Genomic DNA, 17,517 nt, shown 5'->3' on the forward strand with positions numbered 1-17,517 from the left:
AGAAGCGTCTTGCCTGGGCTAAAGAGAAACAGGACTGGACTGCTGGTGAGTGGTCCAAAGTCATGTTCTCTGATGAAAGTAAATTTTGCATTTCCTTTGGAAATCAAGGTCCCAGAGTCTGGAGGAAAAGAAGAGAGGCACTTCATCCACGTTGCTTGAAGTCCAGTGTAAAGTTTCCACAGTCAGTGATGGTTTGGGGTGCCATGTCATCTGCTGGTGTTGGTCCATTGTGTTTTCTGAGGTCCAGGGTCAACGCAGCCACATACCAGGAAGTTTTAGAGCACTTCATGCTTCCTGCAGCTGACCAACTTTTTGGAGATGCAGATTTCATTTTCCAACAGGACTTGGCACCTGCACACAGTGTCAAAGCTACCAGTACCTGGTTGAAGGACCATGGTATCCCTGTTCTTAATTGGCCAGCAAACTCTCCTGACCTTAACCCCATAGAAAATCTATGGGGTATTGTGAAGAAGAAGATGCAATACACCAGACCCAACAATTCAGAAGAGCTAAAAGCCACTATTAGAGCAACCTGGGCTATCATAACACCTGAGCAGTGCCACAGACTGATCGACTCCATGCCACGCCGCATTGCTGCAGTAATACAGGCCAAAGGAGGCCCAACTAAATACTGAGTGCTGTACATGCTCATACTTTTCATGTTCATACTTTTCAGTTGGCCAACATTTCTATAAATCCTTTGTTTTTATTGGTCTTCAGTAATATTCTAATTTTCTGATATGATGAATTTGAGATTTTCATTTGTTGTCATTTGTAATCATCAAAATTAAACAAAATAAACATCTGAAATATATGAGTTTGTATGTAATGTATGAATATAATATACAAGTTTCACTTTTTAAATGGAATTACTGAAATCAATCTACTTTTTCATGATATTCTAATTTTATGACCAGCACCTGTATATGATGGGGAAATAATGGGCTGGAAAAATCTAAAACTGTGAGTCAGGGAACAGAAACTGAATCCGGTACTGATTTTAAAACAAGTGATTTCTTGCTCTTTGGCATGGCTTAGCTGACTGGAGGGAGTGTTTGGTAAACACAGGTTTTATAACCTCTTAATATCCACCTCATTTTGACTTTTGGGAAATTCTCGCCTATTTTGCATACCCAAATGGGAAAGCAAATAACCGAGGAACCGTAAGCCCAAATTACATGTGTGATACATTATTTGAAAGCTAACACCTTCTAGTTTCTGAATAAATACTTGAAAATTGGGTGAGTAAAACACCCAAGCTGCATCGGCTCAAACAAGACTCAAAGTTGTTAATTATTTTATTCTTGAAAATAATAGGTATTTTTGAACAGCAGTTATAAAGACAAGCTTGCTTATTGTGGCTGCTTTGTCATGGTACATTTTGACATGCTGCTATATCTGTATTAATTGTGCTTTGGTGCTCGCTATGTCCATAAAATGAACTAGGTGGTTGAATTTTGGAGAATTTAAGCTTTCGCTTTAAACATTTTACCAGTGAAACACTTCAAAACGACTGACTGTAGACCCAGCTCATATACTCTTACACTCCCAGATCTCAATTATCAGGAGCAAAATGGTGAAAAGGCAAATATTTTATCTAATGTGCATTTATACTTAAGTGTATATAAAAACATCTAAACTACAATAAAGAAACTGTATGGATTATAGATTTGATCAACCAAATATTATGTTCTCTTTTTTTAACAGCAGTAAGATTACTGGATGTTTTTCTGTTTCAAAAGAAAATGATTTTACTTTTAGTAAAATTTTATTGGAAATTTTAAAACAGAGATTTTGTATTATTTTTTAATTTCTCATACTACAGAATTTCTAAACTGTTTTAGGGTAGCCCTAACCCCTAAGCCCTAGCTTAAAAAATCAGTATAAAAAATTAAAGATGAAGAAGGTCATTATTTGTTGAACTGATTTTAAAAAGATCATTATTCTTTTCAAATTATTACCTCTTCACTAAATTTAGGAATGAATCTAAAAAAAAAAAAAAAATGAAAAATAGGGTAAATAAGACATAGGAATTGTAAATATTAGCTGTTTAACTTGATCCAGGATTTATTTAATCCAGCAAAAGGTTGTTTTTGTTACACAGTAGCACAAAAGAAATGTGAAAAATGCCACCTCACCTCTGCAGGAGACAACAGGGAGGTAAATGACACACTGTTAATGAAAGATCTCAGCTTTAGAATAACTACACATTAAACTGCATGTGCAGCCAACACTTTTTACTTTTGGGGCCCTTCCTATACAGATTTGCATATGTATCCATAACTTGGAAATTTAAAAGCAATGCAGAAGAGTGTCTGTTACTGTGGAGTGTTTAAGCTGAAAGGAAATTTGGTATTTGTGCACTGTAGACAGTGTGTCATACTTATGCATGTTAAGCCCCTGTCACACCTTGGCAATTAAGCCAGGGTATGCCTGACGAACGAAAAATCTGACAAAAACGCTGGCCTATGTTGGATAAGTTATGGGTCAGTTTTTATTAGTTATGAGCGCGCTGAAGTAAGCTGAAACATGCTGGCACAAGTCAACATATAGCAAGTACATAGAGAAATTTCCGCACGTATGCCAGCGTATGCTCATACATGCGGCTAGGGCTGGGCGATAATTCAATAACGATATATATCGATCGATAGACGTGTGGCGCAATAGAAAAAAGGAGGGTCGATAAAAGTTCGATAAAAAAAAGCAGTTTTCCTTCCTTCTCATTGTAGCCTATCATGTAGGTTTATGCTAGTCACTACTTCCTCCCAACCAATCGCAATCGCGGACCCAGGCACGACGTCACAAAGCGCTGCCCTCTCAAACCACAACACGGAGCACATGAAGGAGAGGCGGAGGAAATTGTTCCAAATAAAGGGTTTTTGTAGTTCGCCAGTTTGGCAGTATTTCGGTCATGGCAAGTCCGACAAAAAACAAACCACGATCATCTGTAAACCTTGTAGGGAACCAGTGAAAAAGGAAGTCTGATAACACAACCAACTTTTTTTTTTTTTATCATCTCAGCCGCTCACACCCGCAGGAGTACGAGCTGTGTAGGCCACGGGATCTTCGGGAATTTCGGGAAAAAAAAAAATTATATATATATATATATATATATATATATATATATATATATATATATATATATATATATATATATATATATATATATATATATATATTCCGTTCTGGGGAATTTCCCACGTAGTTCTAACAATTGAGAGAAAAATGTAAAGTAATCAAAGTAATAACTCAGGTTAAAGCCGGAACCTAAGCTGAACCATAACGAGGTGCCAGCAGCACCTCTAGAAGAATGGGGGTGAGAAAAAAGACCCCATAGAATTGTTAGACTAAAGAGAGAGTTAATTTTTGTTTGGGTTTATGTTCTTGTTGAGTGGAGTTTGTTTACATGCTAGCCTAGTCCTACAATCTTTTAATTACCACAAGCTGGTGGACTACTATTCCCACCCAAATAGGGTATTCTATTTATTTATTTGTTATATTTATTTTGGTCACTTTTCTGGTCACTTAGTTTATTCTTTGTCAGTATTTAATAACATAACTCAGGTCTCTTATGCTATTTTTCTTTAAACAATTCTGTTATGGTTAAAAAAAGTTGGTTAAATAAAGATTTAATTGGAAGTCTGTGTTTGTGTTCTTTATAAAAATTTAATCATTTAGCAATATCATAAAAAGTCCAGGCAGAGCTGCACATAAAATATGGTTTCAAATCTTTTCAATAATTATCGTTATCGATCAATATGCATTTTTTTTTTATCGATAAGCTTTTTTTCTATATCGTCTGGCCCTACGTGGGGCATAAGTTACAAGTAAGTTATTTGATCGTTGACATATGCTAAGTGTGTATTACTCGTAAGTCGTAGTGTCTAGCCTATCCAAAACCTATGAGTATCTCATTTATGTGTAGCTTATCGAGAACTTATCTCAAACGCATATCAACGTATTTAACATGTTCCAGATGAGAGCTGAACGTATTTCTAAGTTAGAGCTACTGTATAATGTTGTTTAATGGAATCTTCTTGTGCTTTTTATGAAGGCTGGGTGCCACCGGGCAAATCTCTGCCCCCCTCAGGACACTGACTTGTGACATTTCTTGGGCATTACGCTGCCATGCCTTATGCATAAGTTAGGTTGTTGTTGGACATAAGTTCTGAACTCGTTATGAATACTCTATGTAGACACGAAAAATTGGGAAATTACAAGGAAAGTTCAGTGTACACCAGCGTTTTATAAGATTCTGCCATATGCTGGCTAAATCCTAAGGGTTTGACAGGGGCTTTAAGTAAAGTTGAATTTCACTTCTTGGGGTTTAAGAGAAAATGTTATGCATCTGCGACTGCAAAAAGTATACCAGCACCCCAGCCCCTTATGGCAACAGCAATTTGGTATGTTGCTGTGAAAAAAAATAATTTACACAATATCACCCCTACATTTGTCAAATGTTGGCAGTTCTTTTATTATGAAGCTGGTTATTTATTCGGTCTAATCCTTTTACATGTCCATCAAAGTGCGTTTTCACAGGATTGTGTAAGCCAGCCGGCTTGTATAGTCACGCTTTGAAAAGTCGAATATTTCTGTGTGAATGACTTGCAGAGCTATATAATCAGTAATTCAAACTATTCTGTAGGTGGGAGCCATTCAAAAGTTTTCACATGAAGTGTAACTTTTTCTCTTAGAAACATAACTCCACCCTAGACAAATAGTCAGCAAACTTTGAGGGGCGGAGCTAAGTGAAGGGATGGGTAGCCACGGTGTTGTAAGGAAGCGTCAGGAAGCTTAGCCATATTGGAGGATGGACAATGAGCAGATTGATTAAAATGACGCTAGTAGTTAAGTAACCAAAATGTGCTGTATTTTGCAGCCCATTTGACACCAGAGATTGAAGGAGGCTTTGTTAAGTCCATTAGGCCAGAGCATATTTAGTACGAGACATTTGCCTCAAGGACTTACCCAGCAACGGCCAAAGCATTGCTGCTTAGGAAGCGTAGGACAGGTCGACTTGCTATGGAGGCGTGTGTCAGTTGTATTCATACCCAAATGCAGGATCAAATATAACAAAAAGCCTGTACAACTGACTACATATAGTTTATAACCAATAGGAAAATATAAAAAAGTGCAAAAGCCATCATTTAACCACATAGGGCAGCACTAAGTTAAACACATCAGGAACACAAACAAGTAGTTTGACACAAGGAAGTAGTTTTAAATAAAAAAAAAATTATGTCAGTTTGCCATGTTTTATAGTAATGTTAGTAAAAAGTAGTCATACTTTGAGCGTGTCAGTTATTCCTCTAACAACACACACACTAATTCAGCCTCTTATCAATACTATGTTGTTTAAACCAAGACGCTTATTTATAAGGGGTTTATTTGTTTCACATTAAATGGAACTGCATTTAAATATTTTACAAAGGAAATATGTGTGAGGAAGCTAGTTATAGTCTACCCACTAGTACAGGTTATGTTACGTTGGACACACATGCTTCAGAAGAAGATGAATAGGTGATCTCTTGAGTAAGAGCATTTTTCCCCTGCTTTATCTTTCAAAAGAAAAAATAAAATAATTTTCCAACTTTGCAAATTGCTCCAACATACCGTTTAGATGTTTTAAAATACGAATGAAGTTCAATTTATCTCCAAGATAAAAATAAAAAAGGAAATATCTAGTGTACACATCTGTCTGTTGAATTCCTAACTTTGCTGTGTTTCATATGTCCAATTATTGACATCTTTGTGCAATGCAGTATAACAAAAAACAAATAATTTTGATACCATAACAAGGTTTTCTATAAACTATAGCATCTGATGTGTTATTTACTGTATTAGTTGTAGACATATACAGTAGCATTAATCTATTAAACAGGTTGTATACAGTTATGATATACGAAGCATCCCATCTATTTCTAAGATCAATATTGAACATAGAAATCAAAGATATGTAGTAAAGGTCATACAAGGCTAAAAGCAACAATTTTCTGCTTTTAAAGGTTTTTTTTTTTAGCCAGCTTGTAAAATCAATCAAGAATAAACTATGGTTGATTTAGAATAATCCAGAAAAAAATCTAAAATTGTGCACTCAGATTTTGATTTAAAAAAATCATGATGTATCTACAATTACTAAAATTAGGAAAGGTAATAAAAAAAATATTCAAAAGTCCAAATTATCATTGCTTTATCTTCATAACCGGATGTGAATTACCAAATTAAGTCTAAACCATGACAACCTTTTAATATTTAAACTTTATTAGGCATCTTAACTGTGAACATATGTTCACTTTCACATTTTAACCCCATGTTATATGTTTGGTCTTAAAGGCAACTCCAGTTTCTCTATTTAATGTAAGTTTGCTCAAAAGGCTATGTGCAGCTTTAATTCAAACTTGATCCAAATGACTGTGCACAGTTAAAAATGAACAATCTTAAACGGGGTTTTAATCAGAATATAGCTTGAATCCCAAAGGTTTATTGTAATGAAGTAAATTGTAATCAGTTATACATACACTGCTCTTGAGTGTTCACTGTGAAGTGTGCACAGTGTTTGCATGTGAATGTGTGTGTTTAGGGTTATTATCCTTCAGTCACTGGTGCCTCATGCTGAGATGGTTAATGAAGTCGGCACCGCGCTGCTAAAATTATGAACTCAGAGAGACAGGGAGAGGGCGTAAGTGAGGTGGAGAGACAAGAAAGACACCAACAAAAGTATACAGTACAAACTTGAACTATAAAAAAAAGATAATGTTATTTTGAGTTATCTCTCTTCTGGTGCCGCAATAATGAATGCATGACCAGAGAGCCCTAATGTGGGACCATATGGTGACACCACAGCTGAATGGCAAACGTGGACACACACTTAATGCCTTAAAAAAAGGATACAACACGGCAATCAGACATCAGTTTTAATTATGAGGTAGTTCATGTGAAAATTAAAAGAGGAAGAAGGATGAATTAGTGTGTTTGGTGAGGTGACATACAGGTGCTGGTCATAAAATTAGAATATCATGAAAAAGTTGATTGATTTCAGTAATTCCATTTAAAAAGTGAAACTTGTATATTATATTCATACATTACATACAAACTCATATATTTCAGATGTTTATTTTGTTTAATTTTGATGATTACAAATGACAACAAATGAAAATCTCAAATTCATCATATCAGAAAATTAGAATATTGTGAAAAGGTTCAAAATTGATGGCCCCTGGTGCCACACTCTAATCAGCTAATTAACTCAAACCACCTGCAAAAGCCTTTAAATGGTCTTTCAGTCTAGTTCTATAGGCTACACAATCATGGGGAAGACTGCTGACTTGACAGTTGTCCAAAAGACGACCATCGACACCTTGCACAAGGAGGGCAAGACACAAAAGGTCATCGCTAAAGAGGCTGGCTGTTCACAGAGCTCAGTGTCCAAGCACATTAATAGAGAGGCGAAGGGAAGGAAAAGATGTGGTCGAAAAAAGTGTACAAGCAAGAGAGATAACCGCACCCTGGAGATGATTGTGAAACAAAACCCATTCAAAAATGTGGGGGAGATTCACAAAGAGTGGACTGCAGCTGGAGTGAGTGCTTCAAGAACCACCACACACAGACGTATGAAAGACATGGGTTTCTGCTGTCGCATTCCTTGTGTCAAGCCACTCTTGAACCACAGACAGCGTCAGAAGCGTCTTGCCTGGGCTAAAGAGAAACAGGACTGGACTGCTGGTGAGTGGTCCAAAGTCATGTTCTCTGATGAAAGTAAATTTTGCATTTCCTTTGGAAATCAAGGTCCCAGAGTCTGGAGGAAAAGAAGAGAGGCACTTCATCCACGTTGCTTGAAGTCCAGTGTAAAGTTTCCACAGTCAGTGATGGTTTGGGGTACCATGTCATCTGCTGGTGTTGGTCCATTGTGTTTTCTGAGGTCCAGGGTCAACGCAGCCACATACCAGGAAGTTTTAGAGCACTTCATGCTTCCTGCAGCTGACCAACTTTTTGGAGATGCAGATTTCATTTTCCAACAGGACTTGGCACCTGCACACAGTGCCAAAGCTACCAGTACCTGGTTGAAGGACCATGGTATCCCTGTTCTTAATTGGCCAGCAAACTCTCCTGACCTTAACCCCATAGAAAATCTATGGGGTATTGTGAAGAAGAAGATGCAATACACCAGACCCAACAATTCAGAAGAGCTAAAAGCCACTATTAGAGCAACCTGGGCTATCATAACACCTGAGCAGTGCCACAGACTGATCGACTCCATGCCACGCCGCATTGCTGCAGTAATACTGGCCAAAGGAGGCCCAACTAAATACTGAGTGCTGTACATGCTCATACTTTTCATGTTCATACTTTTCAGTTGGCCAACATTTCTATAAATCCTTTGTTTTTATTGGTCTTCAGTAATATTCTAATTTTCTGATATGATGAATTTGAGATTTTCATTTGTTGTCATTTGTAATCATCAAAATTAAACAAAATAAACATCTGAAATATATGAGTTTGTATGTAATGTATGAATATAATATACAAGTTTCACTTTTTAAATGGAATTACTGAAATCAATCTACTTTTTCATGATATTCTAATTTTATGACCAGCACCTGTAGATACAGACCATTCCATCTCTGGATAGCTGAGGATGTTTCATTAGTTTTGTATTACCTTTTGTTCATAAGTTAGGAGTTATAGGTTAGAAAATCAAGTCAACACATACAGAATATATTGTAAGTGGTTTTAAGTTTATTTTCACTTGTGACTTTTTGCTTCAAATCAATTTAACACAAATTAATGCAATCTATTTGGAACGGTGATGGAGAAAGTTGCTTCGCCTCAATTACTTTATCAGCCCTAAGGTGTCTTTTACACAGGATGTGGCATGCACGCCGCTGTGCTCTGAAACTTATTGTTTTCAAATGTGTGAAATGCAAAAGCGCTGCATTGAGCAAAGGACAACCCAGCGCACCACAAAGCTTTACTAGCTCCACTCAGAGAAATAGCCAGAACATTTTTATAATGGTGGCCAGGCAATAACCAATGTTGACTGAGGGGTGGCCGAAAGCGTATCAGCACCAGAACCTCAGTGTCAATCTACACTTTTCCAACAGGAATACAAAGTTTAGTAGATAAAATTCTTTCAGGTTTGAGTTCTGGGGCAAACATCTTTTCTATTGTCATTATTTACCTACTTTTATCGATAACTCTTTGGCATTAAATTGATATTTACATGTACTAATATCTACACAAATTGATTATTTAATATGTTTTTATCAAAATACTTATTTATCTATGATTTCACTAAAGAATCCTAAATGAATTACAGAGACACATTATTTTCTCTTCACCCCATATAGCAAAAAATCTATTTCTGAAAAGAGCATGAATTCTGTATTTATCATCTTTAATGATAGTATATTGATGAGCATAATTAACCACAGGGTTTTTGTTGACGAGTAATTGGTAAGATATGAAAAATGTAAATGTTTTGAATATTCCACTTGATTAGCTTTATTAGAGGGAAAGAATGGTAGGTTGGGGGGGGCATGGCCACCCCTGGCTCCCCATCTAGCTCCGCCGCTGGCTTCATGCACACCTCAGTTACAGTTCTCCTGCTGACAACACAAAAAATGACCCACTATTTAGCTCGCAAGCGCAGTGCAAACTATGTCCTGTATGAAACGCCCTTTAATGGGCCATGTCCTGCTCAATCAGGACATCTCTCTCTGCTTCCTCTGATGTCATTTTCAAACTCTTTCAAACCTTACATGCACAGAGATTTGTGGTTAGCGTAATCTGTCAACATTTTGGTATGGTGATTTTGATTATTTCAAAGAAAAACTTTCCCACTGATATGTCAGGGCCCGTTCTTGTTTCAAGCAGACAAACTCGATATCAATACCCGCAAAAATATTTAAAACTCAGTATCATTTTACATACAAACAAAATTACCAAAATGAAGAACAATAGTGAAAATATAGAAAAAACACGTCAGACAGCAAGGAAAGTTTTTCTAAAGTCATTCAAATTAATCTTAACAGTGTAGTTTTATTACCGTGACAAAAGGATTTTGAATCCAGTCATAGTGTCTGGGTATCTACACTTTTCAGACTATTAATATTTTTGACAACCCTACCAGAGAAAATAATTATTAACTCTTATTTATTTAAGAGTCAAGTTTATATTAGTTGGTGACTGTGATCTATGTGGAAACCACTTGCCAAAACTGCCACTGATAGGCCGCGCACGCAGTACTGAAATACAAGTGTTATTACCTAAATCCAGACTTTTTTGAGTTGGGGACTTTTTAAGGATTAGATCTTATTGCTGAAAAAAAAAATGATAACAAGGAGCTGATATAACTTGCAAAACAGAGAAAAGTTGAGAACTCTGTAAAGGGATGAACCTCACAATTCATATTTTGGAGAATTTGATGCTACAAAGTGTACAACTCTAACTTTAAGCCAACAAAACAGTAGGAGGAAGAAGGAGCTGTGGTCCCTGAAGGTTTCGTGCTGGCAGATTGGCTGAAGGCAGCATAACAACTTCTCTGCTCTCTCAGCCATACAAAAACTAAACAAAGATATACCATCTAACCTCCCAAAGGCATGAACATATCTATGTCCACTGGTGGGTTGTTGGATAAAGAATCTGAAGGTGAGTGCCCCTTTCCAAGAGAAAAGTGCTGAAAACGTCTATCTAAGTTTTCAAGGGCATCGCAATCCCACAGGATTATGTCAGGTAGCTTAAAGTTCCAGCTTTATGCCTCACAATTATCATGTGATGCACAAAACCTGTATCTGCTAATGTATCTCCTGCAAGGAAACATCTCACTATATTGTTCCCCTTCCTAGATGTAATGTTTTTGTCAAACCAAGGCAATTTAACACTTTATTCAAAGGTTCTAACATCGTTTGAAAGCTGCAGAGGGTACCAGCTGAAGGGGGGCCTCTGAGCCTGCTTTGTTTTTCATCTGCCAGGAGAACTGAGAGACCGGATAACAAAGAACGACAAACCGAGGCAGCTGATGGTGGTTGTTTTTGCAGCTGAGGCGTGTAATGAGAATTTCACGTGAAAAGATGAGTGTGAAGCAAAGGGACAGATGGTCGGTGTATTACTTCTATATGTCCTTATATTAAGCCCTGTTAGAACAGTCAGTAACAGGAAACATTTAGTTTTATCAGGACTGATCAATCATGTTAACATCTTCTTTACTTTCTGTATTCATGATACTATTCATGTAAGCTTTATATTGGGGCAAAGCTGGTAAGGAGCATCTCCAAATGGAGCAAAGACTTAATTATCGGTGATGGGAGGGGAGGGGGGTCCTAGGCCCCCTATGTAATGGGCAGGGAGGCCTTTGACTTTTTCTAATGGCCTCTGTTTCTGTGTGTGTTCACGCCTGCAAGAGGAGTGCACAGTTGCTGCAGTTTATAATTGTCAGTAGTAGGACACACTTCCACATAATATAATAAAGAAAACACACAAAGAAATGGAGATAAAGAGGCTCCGCATAATGGCAGCAACACAAAGGGCCACAATGTCTCTCATTCTTCTTCTCTGTCTTTTTTGCCCTCACACACACACCCCCACACAGTCATATACTCCATGGTGCCAGCTGGGCCCAGTGTGTCCAGGAACAGCAGGTGCTGTCAAGTGCAAGCACAACATACCTCCCTTGACATGGAAAAACGAACGCACACATGGGTGGATGCACATACAGGTGCTGGTCATAAAATTAGAATATCATGAAAAAGTAGATTGATTTCAGTAATTCCATTTAAAAAGTGAAACTTGTATATTATATTCATACATTACATACAAACTCATATATTTCAGATGTTAATTTTGTTTAATTTTGATGATTACAAATGACAACAAATGAAAATCTCAAATTCATCATATCAGAAAATTAGAATATTACTGAAGACCAATAAAAACAAAGGATTTATAGAAATGTTGGCCAACTGAAAAGTATGAACATGAAAAGTATGAGCATGTACAGCACTCAGTATTTAGTTGGGCCTCCTTTGGCCTGTATTACTGCAGCAATGCGGCGTGGCATGGAGTCGATCAGTCTGTGGCACTGCTCAGGTGTTATGATAGCCCAGGTTGCTCTAATAGTGGCTTTTAGCTCTTCTGAATTGTTGGGTCTGGTGTATTGCATCTTCTTCTTCACAATACCCCATAGATTTTCTATGGGGTTAAGGTCAGGAGAGTTTGCTGGCCAATTAAGAACAGGGATACCATGGTCCTTCAACCAGGTACTGGTAGCTTTGGCACTGTGTGCAGGTGCCAAGTCCTGTTGGAAAATGAAATCTGCATCTCCAAAAAGTTGGTCAGCTGCAGGAAGCATGAAGTGCTCTAAAACTTCCTGGTATGTGGCTGCGTTGACCCTGGACCTCAGAAAACACAATGGACCAACACCAGCAGATGACATGGTACCCCAAACCATCACTGACTGTGGAAACTTTACACTGGACTTCAAGCAACGTGGATGAAGTGCCTCTCTTCTTTTCCTCCAGACTCTGGGACCTTGATTTCCAAAGGAAATGCAAAATTTACTTTCATCAGAGAACATGACTTTGGACCACTCACCAGCAGTCCAGTCCTGTTTCTCTTTAGCCCAGGCAAGACGCTTCTGACGCTGTCTGTGGTTCAAGAGTGGCTTGACACAAGGAATGCGACAGCAGAAACCCATGTCTTTCATACGTCTGTGTGTGGTGGTTCTTGAAGCACTCACTCCAGCTGCAGTCCACTCTTTGTGAATCTCCCCCACATTTTTGAATGGGTTTTGTTTCACAATCCTCTCCAGGGTGCGGTTATCTCTCTTGCTTGTACACTTTTTTCGACCACATCTTTTCCTTCCCTTCGCCTCTCTATTAATGTGCTTGGACACTGAGCTCTGTGAACAGCCAGCCTCTTTAGCGATGACCTTTTGTGTCTTGCCCTCCTTGTGCAAGGTGTCGATGGTCGTCTTTTGGACAACTGTCAAGTCAGCAGTCTTCCCCATGATTGTGTAGCCTATAGAACTAGACTGAAAGACCATTTAAAGGCTTTTGCAGGTGGTTTGAGTTAATTAGCTGATTAGAGTGTGGCACCAGGGGCCATCAATTTTGAACCTTTTCACAATATTCTAATTTTCTGATATGATGAATTTGAGATTTTCATTTGTTGTCATTTGTAATCATCAAAATTAAACAAAATAAACATCTGAAATATATGAGTTTGTATGTAATGTATGAATATAATATACAAGTTTCACTTTTTAAATGGAATTACTGAAATCAATCTACTTTTTCATGATATTCTAATTTTATGACCAGCACCTGTATATAGTGCTTTTTTAGGTCAAAAGACTCAGAAGAACTTAAAACTACATTCAGTCATTCATTCACACATTGACTGAATTGTAGCCACAACTGCCTGGGGCACACTGACAAAAGTGAGGCTTATGTGTAACGTTTAAGATAAGAGAAGTTTGAGGATGACATGGAAGTGGATCCATTCTACATAGCTTTAAGTTAAACAGTGAGAACTTCTGTTTGTATTTATAAACGTTTCTCACATATTAATCTATACATAACTTTACAGAAACAATAAAAACAAACTAAGTTTACCTTACCATATGCCTTTTAAAAAGATGTTTAAAAAACACATCAAGAAAAATTGCAGTTATCTTATGCTAAGGGATCAGAACCCCTACAGAAATGTAAGGTATTTTCTCTGCAACGTCTGCACAGATGACATGAAAGTAGTTTGTCTCTACATACAGTTCGACTATCTAAATCTCCAATCTCAGAACTTCTGGGCAATAACCACTTCATGTAAAAATCCAAAAACCAATCATCTAAGTTCCCCTACATTAGTAGCAATCTTATTTCTGTTTAGTGTTTTGGTCCAACAACTCTACTACTTTGAATTGTGATTCTAAAAATACAAACAAGAAAAAAAATGCTGCCAGAGGTTTTCAGGTGATATTTAGAAAACACTTTCTTCCCTCTGGCCCACAAATAGACCATGTGTAGCTGCTGGCAAAGGGAACGATGCTCAAACAGTTTCTGAATAGATTAGCATCTCATGAAAGGGGCCAGCGGATGCAGGAGGAAAGCACCTCCAGTGCATTTGGGAAAGATTTTGCTCTGTTTGATTATGAATGATAGAATTAGATGAAAGAGTTATTATTGCTCTAGACAGTAAGTCTCTCTGTGTGACCATTATGAGAAGCTGCAGAGAGATTAAAGTATATTTTATCCTAAGCAGAAAAAAAAGGAAATAAGGCAGGATAAGAAAGAGACTAAGAGCTCTGATGAGACCATATGAGGAGATCAGGAGGTGATTAAAATGCGGCCGTCGTTGAGGAGGATGATGACACAGAATCGGTGAGTGAATGAAATGAATTGTCACATTCTGTCATATGTCTCTCAGTACCTGTCCCTCCTTTTCTGACGTTCATCTTGTTCATTTCCTCCCATCCTCTTTCTGTATAATATCATTAACCCCCCACTCCCCTTAGTCTGCTCTCCTACATATTTAATATGCATTCATCTGTTACCAGATCTGTTGTGTCATAAAACAGTAAATTACCTCATCTGCCTCCTCCCATTTTCCCTCCATTATCATACAGACTCACCCCTCCTTCCACAATCTCCATTTCAAATATTCCATCTTTCCATCTCTTGTCTTTTGTCTTATGCCCTCTCTCCAACCTGCTTAAAACTTGAAGTGCTTTGCAAATGTTTTCATAAAACTTAGATAATTGTTTGCATTTCTTATTTTTCATTTTCTATTTTACAGCACTGCCACACCAAACCTTTGGAATGCTTTACACTGTGCCTAAGACCAGTTTCTGAATTAGATTACACTAGTGTGAACTAATAACGCACCCTGAAACACAACAGAGAACTGCCAGTTTCAAAACAGTGAATTCATGCCCACCCTAGTGTACTAAAAGACCAAAGAGAGAATGTAACATAAATTAAACATGCAATTTGGAGACTAAAGTGTTTAAAAATGTATCCTGGGTCTATGTAAAATAATGAACACCTAACTAGCAAAAGGAACTCAAACACTGCAAAAAATGTGTGTTGCTTCATTGTTTTTGTTGTAAATGGCAATGCATAAGGGGAGGGATGATCTTAAACAATCCTGGAGACAAATGTTTCGTGCTGTTTTTCCCTCTTGATTAGGACAACATTGACCCCAAAAGAAGTCCTTGCAGCATGATGTTGTTTGGTCTGGTCTAAAAAAAAATTCTCTGTGAAAGGAAACTAGGCCAACTAAGCTGTGAATTTTCATACTTTTACAGATTAATGAACCAGACCGGCGGTATGATTACCCTCTTATTTGGACATTTTGTGACAAATCAAAGTAGCATACATGTGTAGGAGAACAATGCATGATTAAAGCAGGTTTGGGTAACACAATAATATGCCATGCATTGAAAATCTCTCAAAGCACTGTTAAATAACTGTAAAAGGTAAGAATATAGAACGACAGAAATCATATCAAGAGATAGACATCTCCCTATTCTGATATGTTTGGAGAAGGTGATATTAATTAGAGTAGCCCTGGAGGAGCTGCAAACAGCCACAGTTTAAGTTGTAGAATATGTTAACAGGGCAGCTGCTTTTGCACCTCACTACTCTGACAAGGGGGAGACCAGTGTTTCTGAACCACATAGGAGATAAACCAAAAGATGTGGAAGATTTATTCAGTTTTAATCTTAAAAGACTTTATCTTTAACAAGCAAGAATGCATGGCTGGCTTAAAACTAACACTGCAAATCTCTACAAACCCACTATCTAATTTTTGAAACATGGGGAAAGCAGAATCATGTTGGGATGCTTTTTTTTTTAAGGTAGGAACAGAGAAGCTGTTCAGTCTATGGCTACATACACACTGCAGGCCTTGATGCTCAATTGTGTTTTTTTATGAAATCCGATTCTTTTGCGAGGACGTCCACATTTCCAAATATATGTGACTAGTATGTGATCGACTGTGTGAAGTGCTTTCAAACAACTTAAGTGTCCCACATGTGCAGTAGAGGACACAATGACATCGCAAGTGAGCATTTTCTGTGTTTATGGAAGTAAACATGGTTGAGTATTAATGACGTTCAGGTCGGATGAATACGACCTGGCCGTTCAGACACGGGTAACATTTAAAAAGATCAATTTCGTTTCAGATTCAGGACCACATATTCCAGTGACCTGGGTCGCATTGGAAAAAAAATCATATCTGTGTTTTTCAGACTATCATGAAAAAATTTAATACAAGTCGCATGTGGGCAAAAAAATCGGATTTGGGTCACTCTAGGCTGCTGTGTGAAAGCAGCCTATGAGCAGCTGAATACAGGACCATTTCCTGTTAAAGATCTGTCAGATACTACAATACACTTGACAAGTTAATCTCTTACCTAATGATAACCCTAACTATAAAGCCAGAACTACAATGGAACAATTTTGATAAAAGCCGTTTCACTTGATATATTAGACAAGTTAAAGTCCAGACCTAAACTCAAACCCAAGTTATGTTCTTCTCTTCACTGATCTGATGGAGCTTAAGCTTTTTTTTTGCATGAAATAAGTCTCAAGTTGTGCTAACCAGCTAATGATGTACTCTAAAGGTTCTGAATTTGAAATTGCTGCAACAACATTATTTCATTCGTTTATTATCTTTTTTTTACAAGAAAAAAAAAAGTTTTTGGGGCAGCTCATGATAAAGGCTTATTATGCCCAACTCTAACATTTAAAAAATGTAGGGAAGGAGGGAATGTGCAGAGGTTAGGGCTGGGGGTGCTCTATGGTGTGATTGAGAGATGGATTGTCAGCAGTAATGGCACTAGCAGCGACAGCAACACAAAAATGCATAGCAATCAAAGTGATAATGGTTTAAGATGAAACTGGTGGAAAGAGAGAGGGGGTTCTATGAAGGAGGCCACGGGTCCTGTTTGAGCCGTCTGACTCTAAAGATGTCTAAGGCCACAAATGCAGCTGAGGTATCCTGTCATAGAACAGGGACATTTTCTGAGTGATAAATTGGTCTTAATGTATTAGATAATAGTTTCCAGATTGCGTTTTGAAATATTGAGTTCTTCTTTAAAACCCCTAATCCATTTTAATCAACATACAGACTTTTATCTATGTTGATCTTTCAGATAAAAACAATAATTATAGTACAATGTACATTTTGTAGTTGTAAGTGACATATTTAATAACATTAAAAGGTGTGAATATTTTTTCCAGGCCCTGTATTATGTACACTCTCTTCTTGCTTCCTTCATGCCTCATCCTACTCACGTTCATTCCCTCGGCTCTTTGGCTGAGGGTTCTTGCCTGGTTGTGTGACCTTTGAAAACTGCTGATCAAATTCTCCTCCTCAACCCATTACAGGACGGCAGAAAGAGGGAGAGAGGGGCTTGGGGTGAAGGAACGAAGGAGGCAGAGATCAGTTTGAATGGATGAGATAGCCGGAAAGAAGAGGCTGGCAAAAGTGGTGGAAGAGAAGAGGTGATATAGATAGTAG

At 37.7% G+C, this 17,517-nt stretch overlaps 1 protein-coding gene across 2 annotated transcripts in view; it reads right to left on the reverse strand.

Annotated features, from left to right (window-relative positions):
- nkain2 (sodium/potassium transporting ATPase interacting 2) overlaps nt 1–17,517 on the reverse strand; it is a 134,660-nt gene that overhangs the window by 68,259 nt on the left and 48,884 nt on the right. The window lies entirely within an intron of this gene.

The sequence above is a fragment of the Cyprinodon tularosa genome, unplaced genomic scaffold (genome assembly GCF_016077235.1).
Source record: "Cyprinodon tularosa strain WSP-4 unplaced genomic scaffold, ASM1607723v1 ctg323, whole genome shotgun sequence".
NCBI lineage: Eukaryota > Metazoa > Chordata > Actinopteri > Cyprinodontiformes > Cyprinodontidae > Cyprinodon > Cyprinodon tularosa.